We start from the raw sequence: 20404 nt of genomic DNA, 5'->3' as shown, positions 1-20404 counted from the left end.
CGCCTAAGACCTTGCGCCTCTGTGAAGGCGGTTGGGGAAGCTCCTCACCCGGCCTCCTCACCATCTAGCGAATGGAGCGGGGAATGTTCTAGCTTCCCGTCTGAAAAAGACAATCAACAAGTCAGTATCAAAGTTATTTGCAAGATATACAGACGGCATCCGGACAGCCGGTGCTTACCCCACTGGCCCAGGTTGCAAGTTGGGCCCGTTTCTGTTTAAGCTGCTCTTTCCCGATCTCAAAGACAGACTTAGCCGGCGTCATTTCAGGAGGAGTCATTTCTAGCTCTTTCTCTGTAAAATAGCAAGAAAATGTTAGCATCATTTAAACCTCATACGAACGGCATAAATTGTCGGGTAAGCAGTAGACCTTTGTCCCAAAAAGTGCTGAGACCACAAGCGGAGAGGAACGCCTCGTTTTTGAACCAGTCCGGATGAGGGACCCAGATTAGAGGGACAATGATTTGTGTCCCATCAGCCAAAGGCTCGGTGGTTTTCTTAAATAGCCCCGGCTCCATTATGGCATCCCAAGCCTCAGCCGGAACCCTTGGAAGGGCACACTTCTTTCCTAGGAGAGCCGAGTTCTTATTGTAATGGCGCATTCGGTGATTAGCAGTTGTTGAATGAGAAAAAACATAATAAAACTTATTCTTCAAGCTCGTCCACTTGGAGGGCTTCTCCAAGGTCATCATATATTCCGTATGCGTGGCGAGAGTGTACCAGGCATTCCAGCCGCCTGGGGCACGACTCAAGTAGTGCATATGCGCGAACGCCTCCCAGTTAGGCGTCACGTCCTGCATCTCGCAAGCGGTAATATAACTAATGATATTCACCCAAGAGTTGGGTGTAAGCTGCCAGACCCCCAAGTCATAGCCTCTTAAAATGGCTTTTATGCATCTGTGAAGGGGGAACCAGAGGCCAGCTTTGAATGCCGCCTCATAACAGCCGAAGTAATTGTCGGCATGTTCTAAGTCATCCTCCCAGACGACAGATGAGCTCGCAGGCGGGACACCCAACTCCTAGCCGTCCCGTACCGGACGTTTTCCAAAAATGCTGGGAGTGTTGCGTTTAATGTCACAACATCCCGGGCGCTCATATGCGCCTCCATTGGATTGTTTATTGCAGGCCAATTGTATGCCTCCTAAGTCTTTGAGGGGCATACGGGGTCATTGTAGACTCTGTAGATCCGGTTTCCTGATTGGTTCCTTCACCGCTTAAGCTCCCGGACTCTTCCAAAATTTCATCACCAGGCGTACTTGGAACACCTGGTTGATCAAAGGGAACGTCTTCAACCGGTGTACCGGCTAAATCATCTGACTTGTACTCGGGGTCAACAGCCGTTTTCCTTGTCCGAGCCATTCTGTCCTGCACATGAACAGAGACGGTCGGATCCGTAGAAAATTAAGGGTGTTCCATGCACCCCCAGACGGCATCCCCAGTCCTAGATTCAGCCGTATCCGGTGACCGGTTGACAACTGCCCTAGGCCGTGCCGTGTGTGTACTGGGAGAGTCCATTGTTCTCTAACCTATACAACCGGTAAACTCAAGAGGTTACAAAAGGGGCAAGGATGATACCTTGAATTTATGAAGACGGTTGAAGAAGACTTGAGTGCTGAGATTCCAAGATGTGGCTTGAAGATGCCACAGGCGGAGAAGTCCGTTTGTGTTTTAAACCTGAAGCACAAATACGAAGAGTCAGGCATTTTAGAAGAGAATCCCCCAAAGATACCCCACGCGGTATCAAGGAAGCTTGCCCAAAGGTACCTCAGACGGCATGTAAGCCGCCTGAAGTTCTAATGAATTATATTGCAGGGCATTGCTCAAGGACTCCCCAAGCGGGACCAATGAAGATTGCCTAAAAGCCCCCAGGCGGCAACAATTCCGGCTGAGGGTCTTATGAAAGAAAATTAAATTGATAAAGTTGCTCCGAAATACCCCAGGCGGATTATCTCCGGCTGAGGGCTTTACAAGAGCTGATTATGAGCAAGTTATGAAGAATATTGCTCGAGCATACCCCAAACGAAGTAAGTCCGGCTGAGGGTGTCATGGATCCAAGTCTTTTGAGTTATAATTGTCTAAAGATACCCTAGACGGACCATCACTGTCTGTGGGTCTAGTTTCGAAAAGCAATGGTTTGAAGACACCCCAGGCGGTCCAAAACCGTATGTAGGTCTGGATTCGAAAAGCAATGGTCTGAAGACACCCCAGACGGTAAAAAATGGTCCTAGTCGTCTGAGGGTCTATGAAATGAGTTTTTGATAGGTAATTGTTTGAAGATGACCCAGACGGAATTATTCCGGTTGAGGGTCTATTGGATGCAAAATATCACTACTAGAAAACACCTTATTTACAACTGAAAAATTCCGTCGGTACACCCTAAAAATCCGTGGGAAAAGGCGGTTTCCGACGGAATTCCGTCGAAACGCGTTGTCGGAAATCATTTCGTCGGGAAAACGGCCTTTTCATCAGAAATTCCGTCGAAAAACACTATTCCGACGGAATTTTTTCGTCGGAAGAGGTTTTTCCGGTACTAGAAAAGTCCGTCGGAAATTTCTGACAGAATTTAAATCCGCCGGAAAATTCCGACAGAAATTCCGTCGGAAAAGTTAATAGAAAAAAAAAAAACAGCGAAACCCACCACCCCCACCACCCAGATCCCCACACCACACCAGCCCACCCCCACCGCCAGCCCTAAACCTAGACACCCCACCACACCAGCCCACCCCCACTACCAGCCCACCACAACCCAGATCCCCACCCCACCATCGAAAACCCAGATCTACCCACCCACCTAAGCCACATTCCAAAATAAAACAAATTCTAAATCTAAAATTAAATTCGAAATCAGAATTGAAAAAACTCAATAAAAAGAAAATCAGTGAAAAAAAAAGCGAATGAATCCGAAAAAAAAAATCAAGAACAGGAAATATCAGAAGAAAAAAACGAAACGAAACGAAACAAAAAAAGGAAAAAACAAAAAAAATAACACGAAAATATACAAAAATCAGAAGGAAAAAAAACCGAAAAAACTAAAAAATCAGAAAAAATAAATAAGTTCAAATGCCGAAAAAAATAAGAGAAAGTGAATAAGAAAACTTACCTTGAATTCCATCAAAACCCCTAATTTGGCTTGAATTTGGATTTTAAACGTAAAATTCGACCATGAAAACTCTAGATCTAGGGTTTTCATGGTCGAATTAAACATGAAAAACCTTAGAATCAGTGGTAGAGGCTTTGTTGAGCAACGGCGGTGATGGTGGTTTTGTTGAGCAACGGTGGTGGTGGTGGTTTTGTTGAGCAATGGAAGGAGACGGAGGAGGAGAAAGAAACGAAGGGGAAGGAGGGAGGAGGAGAAAGAAACGAAGGGGAAGGAGGGAAGAGGAGAGAGAAACGAAGGGAATGAGGGAGCAGGAGAGAGAAACGAAGGGAAGGAGGGAAGAGGAGAGAGAAACGAAGGGAAGGAGGGAGGAGGAGAGAGAAACAAAGGGGAAAAGGAGAGGAGAGGAGACTGAAAAAGAAAAGGAGGAGGGAGAAAAGGAGAAGAAAGGGAATAAGGGGGGGGGTTATGTAAATCCGGGATTTTTTTTTATATTCAAATAAAATTCGAGTTGCGTTTTTTTTTTTAATTTTTCTCAGATTCCGACAGAAATTATTCCCTCGGAAATCTGAGGTTCCGACGGATTTTTCCGTCGGAACTTGAGATTTCCGAGGGAATAATTTCCGTCGGAAGCCTCTCCGAGGGAATATTCCGTCGTAACCGAAATTTTCCGAGGGAATTAAAGTCCGTCGGAAAGTTTTCGAGGGAATATTCCGTCGGTAGGTAACGTTTCCGACGGATCATTCCTACAAAGTCAATTTCCCTCGGAATTTTTGAATTTTACGAGGGAATTATATTTCGTCGGAACCATTCCCTCGGAACCATTCCCTCGGAAATAAGCCTATTTTTAGTATTATATTATTGTCTAAAGATGCCCCCGACAGCATGTACCCGTTTATGGGTCTTTTGAATGCAATTCTTGAAGACCATTGATTACAGATGTCACAGGCGGTATATTAGCGCCTGTGGTCCTATGGAATGCATTATTGAAAACCAAGGTTTGAAGATACCCTAGACGGTCCAAACCGTCTGTGGGTCTATCATTTGAAGAGCAAGGTTTGAAGATGACCCAGGCGGAGTATTTCCGGCTGAGGACTTAAAAAAAAAGGGGGGAAAAGGAGAGAATGAAGACTTGTCTGAAGATGCCCTAAACGGCATGTAACCGTCTGTAGGTCTTTTGAGTGCAACTCCATGAAGACTAGTCTAAAGATGCACAGGCGGTATTTCACCGTCTGTGGGGATATGGTATGCATTCAGTGGATAGTCCATTGTTTGAGGATACCTCAGACGGTCCACAACCGTCTGAGGGTCTATCTTTGTGGATCATGGTTTGATGTTTCCCCAGACAGTCCACACCGTCTGTGGGTCTACCAAATGCAAAGCATGAAAAGGGCTTATGGAGTCCCAGACGGTGTATGACCGTCTGTGGTTCTACTCAAGCTAAGAAAGAAAATCAAGTCAGACGGTACCTGGGTGAATTAAGTGAAGAAGTCCTCAACCGGTATCCGTATGCATTTGAATGAAGCAACTAGTTGCACAAATTAGCAACCGGTGTCAGAGCTCTCAAGAAATTTTTGAAAATTTTTTAAAGTGAAGAGGAGAGAGGGGGTACGCCTCAATTTATAGGCAAAGCCCAGAAGGCGAATCGCCACGTTCTGCCTTCACTTTTCAAATTTTGAATCCAAGAGAGAGAGGAGGGAAGCAACTCAATCGTCGCCTCCCCTGTGCTTGACACCTGTCACAGATGACACGTGGCTACGCCACGTCACACCTGTGAGGGGCAAATGTTTAGGGTAAAAATACCCTATGCCACGTGGCCCAGTAGAATCATGACACGTGGAAGCCCACCAGAGGCCCGACGGGATCCAATAGGATGCTGACACGTGGCATCAAAACCCTAATCAGGGAACATGTCTCCCCCACTATAAATAGAGGAATCCTCCTCATTTATTGGGCATTAAAAAAAAATACATACACAAAACCCGAGCAATATTAATTGCGGAATCTCTCTGAATCAGTGAGAAATACCTATTTACTTTTTGCACGTTTACCCATCCGAAAATCATACTAACTGGATCGTCGGAGGTGGAACTCCACCCAACCGGAGTTTCGTGGTTTTGCAGGTACAGAAGTCAGGCGCGCATACTCCGTATTTTAACTCTCCCGAGGGACTAAAAACACCCGAAACACACTTAATCATGGTGGCGTCAAAAGAGAAAGAAGCTAGAGCAAAAGAGTCGCCAACAAGTTTTAAGAACTTATAAATCGTCCACAGGTGTGAAGGTTACACCCCATTCACGGTCATAGAGATCGCTAACTCCGTAGTGGTCCTGAACCATGACTAGATATTCGGGGATAGATGATGGTACAAATCCAACCTAAATGAAATTGAACCCGCCCTAAATAGGCCTCTACTTTATTCTTATCATATTCATGTGCGCTTTTCGATCAACATACATCCAATTAATTAACCCTAAGCATATTTAATCTACATTGGTTGATTATTAGTGCACTAATAAATCTATTATTGACGATCACATGATTTAAAATCATATTAAACCAAAATCAAATAATTAATTATCTTATTAGGCGTAATTTCAAGTACAAATTCCCTTTGAACCTGCAGAAAGGGACGTGATCAAGCCAATAAATCATGAATAATCAAGCAACATATATGAGGAAGAAGATATATTAACAAATTATATATAAATTATTCGTAAATTAACAAATTACGTAAAACTTTATATATATTTTGACACAACAATCATCATCATAATAAAATTCTCAAATTATAATATTAGCAAGTTCCTAGGCATGATACTAAACGGATTAATAACAAATCCTAGCATGTCACTAATAATAAAGATCAAAGCTTTATCCTAAACATATACTAGAAATCATAAGAATATCCTAATATGATACTAGAAAATAAAATAATATTATAAACAAGATCTCTATATCAAAAGAATAGTTAAGTAATTGAATTACTTACTTTGAAGCCTCGTACCTCTTTCTATTAAAAGAATACACACGTTAGTAAACTTCAAGAAAATAATAAATCAAACAATCAAATAATAATTAAAATATAGATTTGGGACCAAACCCTCAGAACTATCAACCTTTCCCGTCGAGGTCTTAGGCAACTTTAAGCTTGGTTAGGTGTATTCAAATATTGTGAATAAGGAATGTTGACTAATCAAGAAATATCAAGGATGTGTGTTTGATGTGTCTAGGCTAGGCTTAGAAAATCAAGAAAGAGAGAAAAAGAATAAGCTTTAGCTTAGAGAGGGATTAAGACGATGATTGTTGGTGAATGAAAACGGAGGAAAAAGACCCTATTTATAGAGAAAAATCGACGAAAAAGATCAGAAAAGAGTCAGAATTTGAATCGGGATAAAACTCCTTCTATCGCGGCGCAATAGGAATATCGCGGCGCGATTTAGAACTTTTTTCACTAGTAGAAAAAATGAAATAGGCACCGCAAAATGCGCACCGAATTTTAAAAACCGGTGCCAAAAAAAATTAACGGGATTGAGGGGAAGACTTTTCGCACCGGTTCTAACCAAACTGGTGCGAAAAATGAGTTAATTACACCGGTTCGGTTCAAACCGGTGCGAAAACTATTGTAAAAAAAAAAAATATACCCGACCATTTTTATCTTCTTTCTTTCTCTTTCCTCGATCTCTCCTCCTCTCAATAATTGAAACCCTAAATTCCTTCTCTCTCCTTCTCTTTCCTCAAACCCTAAAGCTCCTTTGCTTTGCAATCACCCGTTGTCACTCTTATTCCCCACAACGAGCCTCACATCTTCTTCTAGCCCACCATAGAAGCGTGCACTCTACATTCACCATTGACGTGTCCTCGCGCCCTCCTCCTTAGCCAGTTCGATTCTTCTACAATCAATTATTGAACACTATTGGTGATAATTGAAGCTGATGACGCTAGGTAAGATGTTTCTCTTTGTAATCATCGAAAATTAATTTAAAAGTTTTTTTCAGTTTGAACGTTGTAAATGATGATTGTTTGAGTTGATTGAACGTAATTTTTCCAAATTTATGTAGTTTTGAGTTGATTTAAGTTTCTGGGAAATGGTTTTTTGGATAGTTTGTGCTTAATTTTTGCGGATTCAGAAATAATTTTTTTTCTCGATCTGACGATTTTATTCTAATTCTAATATCGATTTTCGTTTTTATCTTCAATTATTTTAGCCCTTTAATCGTTTTCATGTTTAGTTTTGTTTTTAATTTTCAATTATATTAGATCTAATTTTTTTTTTTCTCATTTGAAAATTAATCTAAAGTTTATGTTTGGTGCGATTTGTTCTGATTTTGTGCGTTGATGGTGTGGTTGTGGGTGTTTGGTGCTATTGCTCTGATTTTGTGTGCCTGTGGTGGAAGGCTGGAAGCGTTGTTGTAATGGTCGCTGGTTAGTTTCTATTTCTTCATTTTTTATATTTAGTTTGTTTAACTGGATGGTTAGAAGTTTAGAACATATATGAGTGACAAAATATTGGTAAGGTATTGTGTGAATAGATTGTGATTCATGGGTAGTATTCATATGTAATTATGTTTATTGTTTTTCGTGAGTTGGATGCTCAATAATATCATAATTTGCTACATGTCTGCTGTTGCACACTTAAATTTAAAATATTACCTCATCTGCAAAGTTGCTTTTGTTTTTAAGTACTTTTCTGCTAGTTCTGTTTGTGTTGTGGTTGTCATGCTGGAAGTGCTGTTGCTGCTTGCTTGCTGCTTTGGCATGACTTTCTTCAATTTTTAGGTACAGTTTCATTCCCAAATTCTTCTTGCTTTCTCTCTCCTTTCATTTACCAAATTTTATCACTATTTTTTCGTTTGACTCTAAAGATTAATTTACTGAGTTTTCTCTTTTTAATTTTTCATGTCACTCCATGGGTGCCTTCGAAGCTTTGATCAAAGGTATACTCGATTTTTTTTAATTGCTTAAACTCGAATTTAAGGGCTAATGCTAAATTTATACTTTCATATTGCAAGCAGCCCAAAGATAAGGGATTTTGAAATACTAGGTATGAAAATTTCGAATGCGAATGGGTAATTAGGGTTTGGTTAGCTTTTGTTCATTAATTTGTATAAAGATATTATGTCTTAAATGAGTTATACTCTAGCAGAATAATTATTTTAATGATTCACGAAGGTTATTTTGACAGGTTTATACTACAACAAGCTATTAATTTATTTGCACACCATGTGTTCGATAAAATGTCTAAGTGGGTTTTTGTCCGACAGTACCAAACCAAACAAGGTCATGATTGGGGGTTAGATTTGAATATTGTTATATATTTTGCGACAGTAACAAGAATGAATTTTGTTCTGAAGCTGTTTAAGTTGCAAAATTTATAGGAAGACAAGGCCTGCTGAACTCGTTTAGATTGCATGAAGGTTAGTAAAAATCAGACGATTTTCGGAATAATTATATAGAACGAATCATTCTGGTTGGTCAAAGGACGTACTAAGCAGCCACCGTAGGTGCTGGAATTGAGGCAAATACAGCTCTGGATTTACCTTGTCATAAGTAAGTTCAAAATCAGTATATGTGATGAAAATTGTAGGGGGACACAAAATATGTAGTCTTCTGAGTTTCTATTTTTTGATTGAAAGCAATGGTGTCCTTCCAACAAGTGTATTATTCTGATAGAGGGTTCAGAATTATTACAGAGCTAATTCTTCAGTAAGCTCAAGTGATCGGAATGCCTAGGTGGAGGCCGCTTCCGATCAGTAATATTAAGGTACAATTAATATTACAGCTTAATCTTAACTGAACCCTTCGGGTCTAACCCAATCGAACAACCGATCCGGGACGACGAATTTATCCAAAGGATTTAATGAGTCGACGCAGTTTTACGAATATAGACGTCGGATATCGAGCCTAGGGCGTCGAGACTGAGCGTCGCAAAATCACAAGCAACAAGTATGAGCGTAGCCGTAGCTAGGCTAGGCTAGCTCATCGCAAGCCTAGGCGCACCATGGTATGCTAGGCGCCATCGCAGGCCTAACACCATGCCTAGGCGCGCATGGCAGGCCACACGCACCAAGCACAGCCATCGCAGTGCTGGGCACTAGCGCATAGGCGTGTGCGTGCATGCCTCGCACCATCGCAGCCCTATCGCACCAAGAACGGCACCCATGTGTGTGTGCATATGCGTGGGCACTATCGCAACACCCTAGCACCACGCACAGCACCATTGCAGTGCTAGGCACATGCGCGTGTGCGTGTGCACCATCGCCCAACAGCCTCGCAATGCAGCACCGAGCTGTGTGCTTGCGTGCGTGCCTTCGCATGGCAGCACCAAGCACAGCGAGCTAGAAAGCAACACTAGCCTTGTGTGTGTGCGTGTGTTTAGGCACCATCGCAGGCCACGCACCAAGCACATCGCACCTATGCGTGTGCGTGTGCAAGTGCTAGTGCATGCTGGCCTGGCTGTGCGTAGCTATGCGAGAGGCGATGCCCAGCATGCGTGGCTCGCTAGCAGCACGCCCAGCGCCCAGCGATAGGGAGTGCTAGGCAGCCAGCAGCGCCCAGCGCCTAGCAAGCCGCAGCATGGGCATCACCCTACACAGCAGCATGCAGCGCACATGGCTGGCTGGGCTAATGCTTGCTGCCTTGTGCTGGCTAGCTGGCAGCAGCCCAGCAGCCCCTTGATGCCGGTTATGTGAGGGGTGGGGACTAAGGCTTGGGCATAGCCTTGGGGAGAAAGGCAATGGTCCCCCCACCTATTCATGGTCCTCACCTAACTCTCTCTCTCCCCTTGACACTTGTTGCATTGTGATTGATTTAATTATTTATTTAATTTGGAATTAAATAAATTGTTGAGTTTACCAACTCTCCCACATTGATGGGAGATTGGAAATCAAGGGTGCCTTTCCCTATAAATACCAAAGGCATGGGTATTGGGAAAAAAACATCCTTGAGTGGAATTAAAAAGGCAACTCTTGATTTGAGTAAACCTTTGATTCGTAAAACTCATAGTTTTATTTGTCCGGGCTTTGACTAACCTTTGAGGCTTACGACACTCGGTTCGGGTTTGAGGGTACAATCTTGTCGGAGGCCTCGTGTTTTCGAGGTTCAAGTAAGAGCTCATTGTTGAGCGAAGCACGCGTCAAAGGTATAATCTTTTATCCTTAATTATGTTTTACTTGCTAATTGCTTTTATTATGGGGGCGGGTCTTGGCGAGTTTCTTTCCGCGTAGTGTGGGTCACTACGAAACCCAACTGCGGTATCGGAGCCACGCTCCTTTTAATTTTTGCAATTATTGATTACTTAAGGTGTTTTAAAGTAAGATTTAATTTCTGGTTTTGCTTTCCTAATTAGATTAGAAGCTCGTTTTAATTAATTTTAAAACTCGTATTTTTATCGATTTGGTTGTCGAACCCAGATTTTGGCTCAAAAATAGTGATTTTTGGGTGGAATCGACATTCTGAAACAAATTCAACGCTTCATGAGGGTTGTCCAGAAGCCAAATTCGAACCAGAAACCCATTTTTTCTGGGGTTTTTCGTTTTTCAATGAAAAATTTAAATCTTTTTAAGCCTTGATTAATGCAAGCATTACAAGGTTAGATTAAATGCATGATTGCATCCCTAATCTACTGCTATTTTAATTATCCTTGAGCATAATTATGGAGTTATAATTAGTGCTTAAGTTGATATGCTATTTTTCACATAAACTTGTTTTTCACAAATTTTGCAAATTAATTGCAATAATATGTAAATGTTTGATGTGAATGTGTAATTTTAAGCTCCCAAGTATGTTAAAGTTCTAATCTTTAAAGGTTTAAATGATTGGAACTCTAACCCTAAAATCCATATTGAACAAAGTTTGGATTTTTCATGTTTGGTTGATTAAAATCCATGAAGTTCAAATACTTGTGAGTAAAATTTTGGTTAATCTTCATATTGGAAGATGTAATCTTGGTATTTTACACAAGTATGAAAGTTGGAAAAAAAAATTTAGCATTAGATGGTTAATTTATTTTTCCAACTCCCATTTGTCAAATCCATTATTAATTTGCATATTGGCAAAATTAATTATGGACATAGCTATTTCAATTTTAAGCATAAAGGAAGACCTAAATTATTTCAAAATAAATTTTGGATGATTTAGGCTTGTGCACCGTTGAAATTGAATTTAATTAAGTTGGACTTATTTTATTTTCATTTTTTCCCTTAAATTAATTCTAAAATAAATTTAGATTAATTTTACGTCACACGTCAATCGGGATCAAAATCCCGAGAAATGGCACGCAAATCAAGGCAAAAACCACCCAAGCGCCACCAAGGCCAGCCGGGCTGCCTAGCAGCCCACATGTGGCTGCCTATGGTGCGCCAAGGGGTGTGCCTTGTGGAGCTGCTGTGTGGCAATGGGGGCAGGGTGCTGCGGTAGTGCTAGGGGCATGGCAGGGCTGCTGGAGATGCTTATGCGTGCTGCTGGGCAACGAGGCAGCAAGCCCCAGCCAGCCTGCCACACGCTGCCAGGCACCAGCTAGCAAGCTAGCATGCGCAGCATGCTAGCATGCGCAGCATGCGTAGCATGCGTAGCGAGCTGCTAGTGCTGGCTAGCGCAGCATGCTACGCTGGGCATGGATGCTGGCACACAACACAGCAAGCGCAGCACATGGGCTGCCTAGCAGCCATGGTGCGCACCCACCAAGCACTTGTGTGGGATTTTTTGCTTGATTTTGAGCTATGTAATTTTGCGAAAATTTTGCCATTTAAAATTATATATGTAATTATTTTAACGAGGTTAGACCTTGTTTTTTCCGGCTTTTGCAAAATTTTGGTTTTGAAAAATTATGGGTTATGCCGACTTAATTAATCGGATTAATTAAGTATGGATGCGGAATTTAGTGGGAGCTTAGTTAATTACGTGAGCAATTTGCTTTTAGAAATAATGGATTAAATAACTTTGACTAGTTTTAATTAGGCGCGTTAATTGGATTAACCACCTAAGTTAGTTACTAGTTTTGCGTGTTTAATTATGTATTCCGTAATTTGCATGGGCCATTCACAAATAATGAATGGGTGAATGGAAGATCGTTTTCAAAACAGGTTATTGAAAATGGCAACTAGTGGGGCCCGACTAGGATAGAAAATACGGACTGCGTTCCGTTATGTATTTTTGTAAATCTAAATACGGTCCCTTAATATTATTGATCTAAAATTTGCATTCCAAGAACAACACTTACCGAACTAAGGCGCGTATGTGATGGGCTACGCCAAAGCGAGGCGTCACTACTTCCCTAGGAACGTAAGGTATACTAGGTATACTAGTTGTCATGGTTAAGCTCAACGATATCAGTAAGGAGTCCTTAGATGTCGAGGCAAAAGACATAAAATGTCAAGGATGCATTAGATGCGACATTTTATCAAACCGAGAGTAGCTTGGAGCTATTAGCAATTGGATTGCTTACCTTAAGATATTTAATGATTAAGACAAGCCAAAGCATGCTTAACCACTTCTTGATCTTTGGGATCTCGGAATCATTTTATTCTCGCCTAAAAGGGACAATTTTATAAATGCGTGGATAAAATGCTCAATAAGATTGAAAATATGCATGAACGCTTTTAAATTTAAACTTATTGGTTATATGAATGGTTTTTCATTTCAAATTTTGTATATTGTAGAACAATGTCTGCAAGTAACTCAAACAACAACCAATTCTCTTTACGCTCAATTCTCGACAAGGAGAAATTTACGCATTGTACTAATGCAAGAGCAAAAGGAATATGTCCTTGATGAGAATGAGGAGGTCACTGAGGCCGCCCTTAACCGATGGCAAAGTGCCAATCGGGATGTCTAATGCATCATGTTGGCCACTATGTCTCCGCACCTTCAAAAGACTTTCTTTGAATATGGCTTTTGAGATCATTTCTAAGCTTCAGAATATGTTTCAAGAGCAGGCCCGAACTGAAAGGTTCGAAACCCACAGGCAGATCCTTGAGAGCAAGCTTAAGAAAGGAGAGCCAGTCAGCCTGCATGTGCTCAAAATGATTGGATTATTTGAGAACATGGAAAGGCTTGATGCTTGGTATTCAACCGAGATGGAAATTGACATCATTCTCCACTCGCTTCACAAAGGCTATGATCAGTTCAAAATGAACTATAATACGCATAACATGGAGAAAACCCTCACCGAGCTTCATGGTATGTTGAAGCAAGCCGAGAAAACCCTCAAGGATGAGGGCAAGCATGACATGCTCATGGTGAGGAAGGGCAAGCCATTCAAACGCCCGGGCAAAAAGAAGAGCTTTAAAGGGAAAAAGAGAAATTTTCTGCCTAAGTCAAACACTGCCTAGCGCAGCAAGGACAAGAAGGTAGACTCTTCCAAGTCTGATTCCGAATGTTTCTACTGCAAGAAGAAGGGACATTGGAAACGAGACTGCCTCAAGTTCAAGGAAGATAAGAAGAACGGCACCGTTGCTTCTTCATCAGTTATTTTTGTTATAGACTTAAACTTCGCTAGCAAAATATCATGGGTAATACATACCGGATGTGGCTCACACCTTTGTTCCAATGCTCAGGGACTAAGGATAAATAGGAGGCTAGAGAAGGGAGAGGTCGAGCTTCGGGTCGGCAATGGAGCAAGAATGTCTGCTGTCTCCGTTGGAACTCTCAGTTTGTCATTGCCCTCTGGGCTTATCTTAGAACTTGACAATTGTTATCATGTTCCTAGATTTACCAAAAACATTATTTCAATATTGGCGTTGGACGCCAAAGGTTTTGAATTTCGAATTAAGAACAATAGTTGTTCATTTTATTTCGATAATGTTTTATATGGTAAACCATATTCAGAAAATGGTCTTTATGTTCTTTCTCTTGACAAACAAGTCTATAACATTGATGATACCACCAAAAGGGCTAAGACCATCGAGTAGAATCAAACCTACTTGTGGCATTGTCGTCTTAGCCATATTAACGTCAAACGCATCAAGAAACGTCTACAAGAAGGTGTTCTTGACTCATTCGACTTGGAGTCGTTTGAAAATTGAGAAGGATGTCTATTAGGCAAGATGATAAAACAACCATTCTCCAAGTTGGGAGAAAGGGAAAGTGACTTATTAGGTCTAATACACATGGATGTATGTGGACAAATGAATACACCTGCAAGATAAGGTTACCGATATTTCATCACCGTTACCGACGATTTTAGTAGATATGGCTACATCTACTTAATGTCGAATAAATCTAAATCCTTTGAGAAATTCCAAGAATTTCAGAAAGAAGTTGAGAATCAACTTGGCAAGAAAATTAAAGCACTTCGATCGGATCGAGGTGGCGAATATTTGAGCCATATGGTATTCTTTCAGAGGTGACACCTCCTGGAACTCCTTAATGGAACGGAGTATCCGAACGGAGGAATCGAACCTTGTTAGACATGGTTCGATCAATGATGGGTCTTAGTGAACTTCCTATCTCTTTCTGGGGAAATGCGCTACAAACCGCGGCAGTAACACTGAATCGCACTCCGTCAAATGCTGTTGAAAAGACTCCATACGAATTATGGACTAAGAAACCTCCTAGGTTGTCTTTTCTCAAGATTTGGGGATGCGAAGCATATTTCAAGCGATTTATTTCGGACAAACTTCACCCCAAATCGGATAAGTGTTTGTTTATGGGATACCCAAAAGAAACCAAAGGGTATTACTTCTACAATAAATCCGAGAACAAAGTGTTTGTTGCTCGTGATGGTGTCTTTTTGGAGAAGGAACACCTTTCCAAAATGACAAGTGAGAGGAAAATCGAACTCGACGAAGTTTGAGAGGACGAGCAACAATGTCAACCTAATAAAACGGACAATCTAAGTGCTTTGGAAGCAGCTCGGAAGATTGGTCAGAATCAAACAGACAATGTAAATGCTCAACCTATTACCCTTCGTAGGTCGCAACGGCAAAGATCTCAACCAAACAGATACCTTGGTCTTGTCTTAACCGATGATCAAGACATCCTAGTTATGGATGGAGATGAGCCAGCGACATACAAGCAAGCTATGACGAGCCCCGACTCTGCTAAATGGCAAGAGGCCATGAAATCCGAGATGCACTCCAAGTCTGAAAATCAAGTCTGGGACTTTGTGAATTTGCCCGAGGGTTACACACCCATTGGTTGCAAATGGATCTTCAAATTGAAGACAGACAAGGATGGAAATGTATCGATATACAAGGCTAGACTGGTGGCTAAAGGTTATAGGCAAGTCCATGGGATTGACTATGATGAAACCTTTTCACCAGTTGCAATGCTAAAGTCTGTCCGGATTATTCTAGCGATTGCTACATATTACGATTATGAAATATGGCAAATGGATGTCAAAACCGCCTTCCTAAATGGAATTTTGGAAGAAACTGTGTACATGACACAGCCAGAAGGTTTTGTCGATCCGAGCAACGCTGGAAAGGTTTTCAAGCTTAAGAAGTCCATTTATGGACTAAACAAGCCAGTAGGAGTTGGAATCTGCGATTTGATGAAGCCATCAGCAAGTTTGGTTTTATCAAGAATCTAGATGAATCTTGTGTATACAAGAAGGTCAGTGGGAGTGGCATCGCATTCCTAGTCCTATATGTCGATGACATACTGCTCATTGGAAACAGCACAAAATTACTGGAGTCTGTAAAGGGCAAGTTGGGAAAGTGCTTTTCAACGAAGGACTTAGGAGAGGCACAGTACATATTGGGCATCAAGATCTACAGGGATAGATCTAAGAGGATGATTGGATTGAGCCAGAGTACTTACATTGATAAAGTACTAGCATGATTCAACATGGAGAATGCCAAGAGAGGGCATCTACCCATGTCCCATGGCGTAACTCTCAGCAAGAAACAGTATCCACAGACACCTGTTGAGCGAGAGAGAATGGGGTCGATCATGTATGCCATGATATGTACCAGGCCAAATGTCTCATATGCCTTGAGTGCTACGAGCCGATACCAATCAAACCCAGGAGAGGCGCATTGGACTACGGCCAAGAATATCCTGAAGTACTTGAAAAGGAACAAGGATAAATTCCTGGTTTATGGTGGCCACAAAGATCTGGTTGTTGAAGGTTACACCGACGCTAGCTTCCAGACTGACAGAGGCGACTTCAAGTCACAGTCAGGGTACATATTTTGCATAAGCAGAGCACAACTGCAGACTCTACAACTGAAGCCGAATATTTGGCTGCTTCAGAAGCTGCTAAGAAGGCTGTTTGGATTCGGAAGTTCGTCAGTGAACTTGGTGTTGTACCCTCCATCAAGGGACCGATAGATCTCTACTGTGACAACAATGGAGCTATCGCTCAGGCCAGAGAGCCAAGAGAACATTAGAAGGTCAAACATGTCCAAAGGCGATTTCACATGATAAGGGAATGGAAATCCGAAGGTAAAATCAGAATTTGTATGATCGGCACGGATGATAATGTAGCCGATCCTTTGACTAAACCTTTGCCTCAAGTGAAACACAACAAGCACGTTGAGGCAATGGGAATCAAGCACATCGGAGATTGACTTTGAAATTCCCTGTACATGTGTTTTAATTAAACTGGTTGTTTTAATGTAAGACACTGTATTGAAACCATTCATTAATGGAGTAATTCATTTTTGTGCAAAATTGTCATTCACTCCATTACTATTTAATTGTGGTTTAGAATTAAATAATGAGTCCATTCGAGTTATGGAAATAGTCGAAACAGGGTATCAAGACCATGTCTTGGATAAAGAAACACCTATTAAGTGAACATTGAATATTTAAATCGAAAGTTATCCCTAATCGAGGTCATCTAACTGATGGACGATTGATGACCACTAGAGATTAGTGTGTAGTATGATTTACAGCACCGTTTCTTGTGTTGCAAGGACATGATGGTCATAAATCATTTGCCCAACTGCCAGTTTGGAACTGCACTGGATCGACCTATGAGAGTACTTTAAGAGATTAAAAGTTGTCATAAGTACATTTCTCATTATAGCTATCGGAACTCGTTTCCTCGACCATGAGTATTGTGAAGTTTTCTTGTTCGAGAACTAGTCTCTTTGATGTTGCCTAACGTCTGCCGTAACTGGGGATCATAATGGGAACACTCTGTAGATTAGGTCCTCTTAGTAAGAGAAACTTGCAATGCAAGACTGGGAATGTCCCCCTATTAACAATAGGGAATATGTCTTTGTTGTTTACAAGGCCGCTCGATGAGCGAGACTGTGAAAATGCATGGTCGTGCTCAGATGGATTTTTAAATTCATCTGCTTATTGACAGTCGAACTCGGAGATCGAGAAACACTTATGAACGTAATAAGGATGACGATGAATCTTACCTTATGGTTCACGAAGAGACATTAAGCGACATAGGAAATGGGCTATACACTATATGCACACTTGTCCGGAAGGACAAGTGGGAGATTGAAAGGAATGGTGTCCTTCCAACAAGTGTATTATTCTAATAGTGGGTTCAGAATTATTACAAAGCTAATTCTTCTGTAAGTTCAAGTGATCGGAATGCCTAGGTGGAGGCCGCTTCCGATAAGTAATATTAAGGTACAATTAATATTACAACTTAATCTTAATTGAACCCTTCGGGTCGAACCCAATCGAACAACCGTTCTGAGACGACGAATTAATTTAAAGGATTTAATGAGTCGACGGAGTTTTACGAATATAGACGTCGGATATCGAGCCTAGGGCGTCGAGACCGAGCGTCGCAAAATCACAAGCAACAAGTATGAGCGTAGCAGTAGCAAGGCTAGGCTAGCTCATCGCAAGCCTAGGCGCACTATATGTGTGCTAGGCACACCATGGTATGCTAGGCGCCATCGCAGCCCTAGCATGATGCCTAGGCGCCATCGCAGCCCTAACACCATGCCTAGGCGCGCATGGCAGACCACACGCACCAAGCACAGCCATCGCAGTGCTGGGCACTAGCACATAGGCGTGTGCGTGCATGCCTCGCACCATCGCAGCCCTGTCGCACCAAGCACGACACCCATGTGTGTGTGCATATGCGTGGGCACTATCGCAGCACCCTAGCACCACGCACAGCACCATTGCAGTGCTAGGCACATGCGTGTGTGCGTGTGCGTGTGCACTATCGCACAGCAGCCTCGCAATGCAGCACCAAGCTATGTGCTTGCATGCGTGCCTTCGCATGGCAGCACCACGCAGAGCGAGCTAGCAAGTAGCACTAGCCTTGCGTGTGTGCGTGTGTGTAGGCACCATCTCAAGCCACACACCAAGCACAGCACACCTAAGCGTGTGCGTGTGCGAGTGCTAGTGCATGCTGGCCTGGCTGTGCGTAGCTATACGAGAGGCGATGCCCAGCATGCGTGGCTCGCTAGCAGCACGCATGCTGGGTAGGCGTATGCATGTGCGTGCGATAGGGAGTGCTAGGCAGCCAGTAGCGCCCAACGCCTAGCAGCATGCAGCACGCATGGCTAGCTGGGATGATGCTTGCTGCCTTGTGCTGGCTGGCTGGGCTAGTTGGCAGTGCTAGCTGGTAGCAGACCAGCAGCCCCTTGATGTCGGTTATGTGAGGGGTGGGGACCAAGGCTTGGGCAAAGCCTTGGGGAGCAAGGCAATGGTCCCCCCCACCTATTCATGGTCCTCACCTAACTCTCTCTCTCCCCTTGACACTTGTTGCATTGTGATTGATTTAATTATTTATTTTATTTGGAATTAAATAAATTGTTGATTTTACCAACTCTCCCACATTAATGGGAGATTGGAAATCTAGGGTGCCTTTCCCTATAAATACGAAAGGCATGGGTATTGGGAAAGAAACAACCTTGAGTGGAATTAAAAAGGCAACTCTTGATTTGAGTAAACCTTTGATTCGTAAAACTCATAGTTTTATTTGTTTGGCCTCGACTAACCTTCGAGGCTTAGGACGCTCGGGTCGGGTTCGAGGGTACGATCCCGTCGGAGGCCTCGTGTTATCGAGGTTCAAGTAAGAGCTCATTGTTGAGCGAAGCACGCGTCAAAGGTATAATCTTTTATCCTTAATTATGTTTTAATTATGTTTTGCTTGCTAATTGCTTTTCTTATTGGGGCGGGTCTTGGCGGGTTTCTTTCCGCGTAGTGTGGGTCACTACGAAACCCAACATTGATTGCTTCTTGAGTTATGCTTTGCTTTGTTATAAATGAAATGAATGGTATTTGAATGATATACTTCATCAATCTGGACCTTACTTAGATAGTATGCTACATCGGATGATTGTGTTTTTTACTGGTGGGTATGGGTATCTATACATGTATATGATTTTTGGTCTTTTTTCCAGTCCCTTTTAAATGGATTGTGGGTGGAGCACAATTGGTTATATAGTTGTGTCCATTACATGCTTTGTGTAGTTGATATCTTTTGCAGCACTCTCATCTTGAATTCTTATGTGACTGACTTTAGATATTATGATATAGTTGGCTGCATTGTGTACTTAAAACTTGGCTGCATTTTCTAAATTACTCACCCACTGAATTTGGTGCGGTGTTAGGGCAGCCTGGGTTTCTTCTTTGGCTATTTCTGCTTCTTATTATTTCTGATAGCTGCTGTTTCTTGCTGGTCCTCTGGTGTGGTGTCTAGAGGTGCAAGAGCCAAAGCCACAAATTTCTAACTTTTTTACGCAGTATTAATTTTTTTGTCAAACACAAAAATGGTTCATGGGTTGGCCTATAACCATTTCTAGTTGCTTTTTGTGTGTGATATGAGGATATTTGAGATGAATCATTAGCTTTCATAATGAGCAGTGCTAGCCTTTGCTTGGTACAGGTTGTGAGATTTGAGCAAGAAAACTTAATTTCATATTTCAACTTCATTTAACTGGCATTTTGGGGATAAGAGCAAATAACAAAGCAGACAACAAAACAACAGCAGCAAAAGTCATAACAACAGCAAGCAGAAGCAGAACATCAGTAACAATCCAGAAGCTAGACAGTAGTAGCAATGCAGACAGAAGACACACAGCAGTCAGAACACTTTACAACACGCTGCATGCAACAGAACAGGCAAGCGGAAGCAGATACAATCTAGCAGCATGCAGCACAGAAACCAGCACACACCAGCCAGAGCCAAAGCAGCCAAAAACAGAAAGCAGTAGCCAGCAATATTAATTTTAATATTACAACCTTTTTTTAATGAAAATATGTAACTTTATATATATGTTAGTGTTTCTATATCAATTTAAGTGAAAAAAATGAATATTTTTTTTTTTGGGGTATTTTGGCACCGGTTTTGAAATAGAGTCGGTGCTAAAAGTATTTTTATTTTATTTTTTTGGGCCATTTTTCGCACCGGTTCACAGCAAGGACCGATGCGAAATC

The 20404-nt window shown here is 41.9% G+C and overlaps 1 protein-coding gene across 9 annotated transcripts in view; it reads left to right on the top strand.

The window, feature by feature from the left end:
* Positions 1–20174, top strand: part of LOC110706249 — a 56454-nt gene extending 36280 nt beyond the window's left edge. Inside the window, exons 8-11 of one of the 9 annotated variants that reach the window (XR_002508297.1) lie at positions 7492–7873; positions 8020–8031; positions 8110–8138; positions 8280–8801. The gene's annotated coding sequence lies outside the window, so the exon portion shown is untranslated. Of the gene's footprint in view, positions 1–7491; positions 8802–19853 lie in introns of those variants that run through there. The other 8 variants (XR_002508300.1, XR_002508299.1, XR_002508293.1 and 5 more) reach the window with 8 other exon arrangements.
* The last annotated feature ends 230 nt before the right edge of the window (positions 20175–20404 follow it).

The sequence above is a fragment of the Chenopodium quinoa genome, unplaced genomic scaffold (assembly GCF_001683475.1).
Source record: "Chenopodium quinoa cultivar QQ74 unplaced genomic scaffold, ASM168347v1, whole genome shotgun sequence".
NCBI lineage: Eukaryota > Viridiplantae > Streptophyta > Magnoliopsida > Caryophyllales > Amaranthaceae > Chenopodium > Chenopodium quinoa.
Note: the sequence above shows the minus strand (reverse complement) of the source record. Positions and strands in the feature narration are given on the sequence as shown.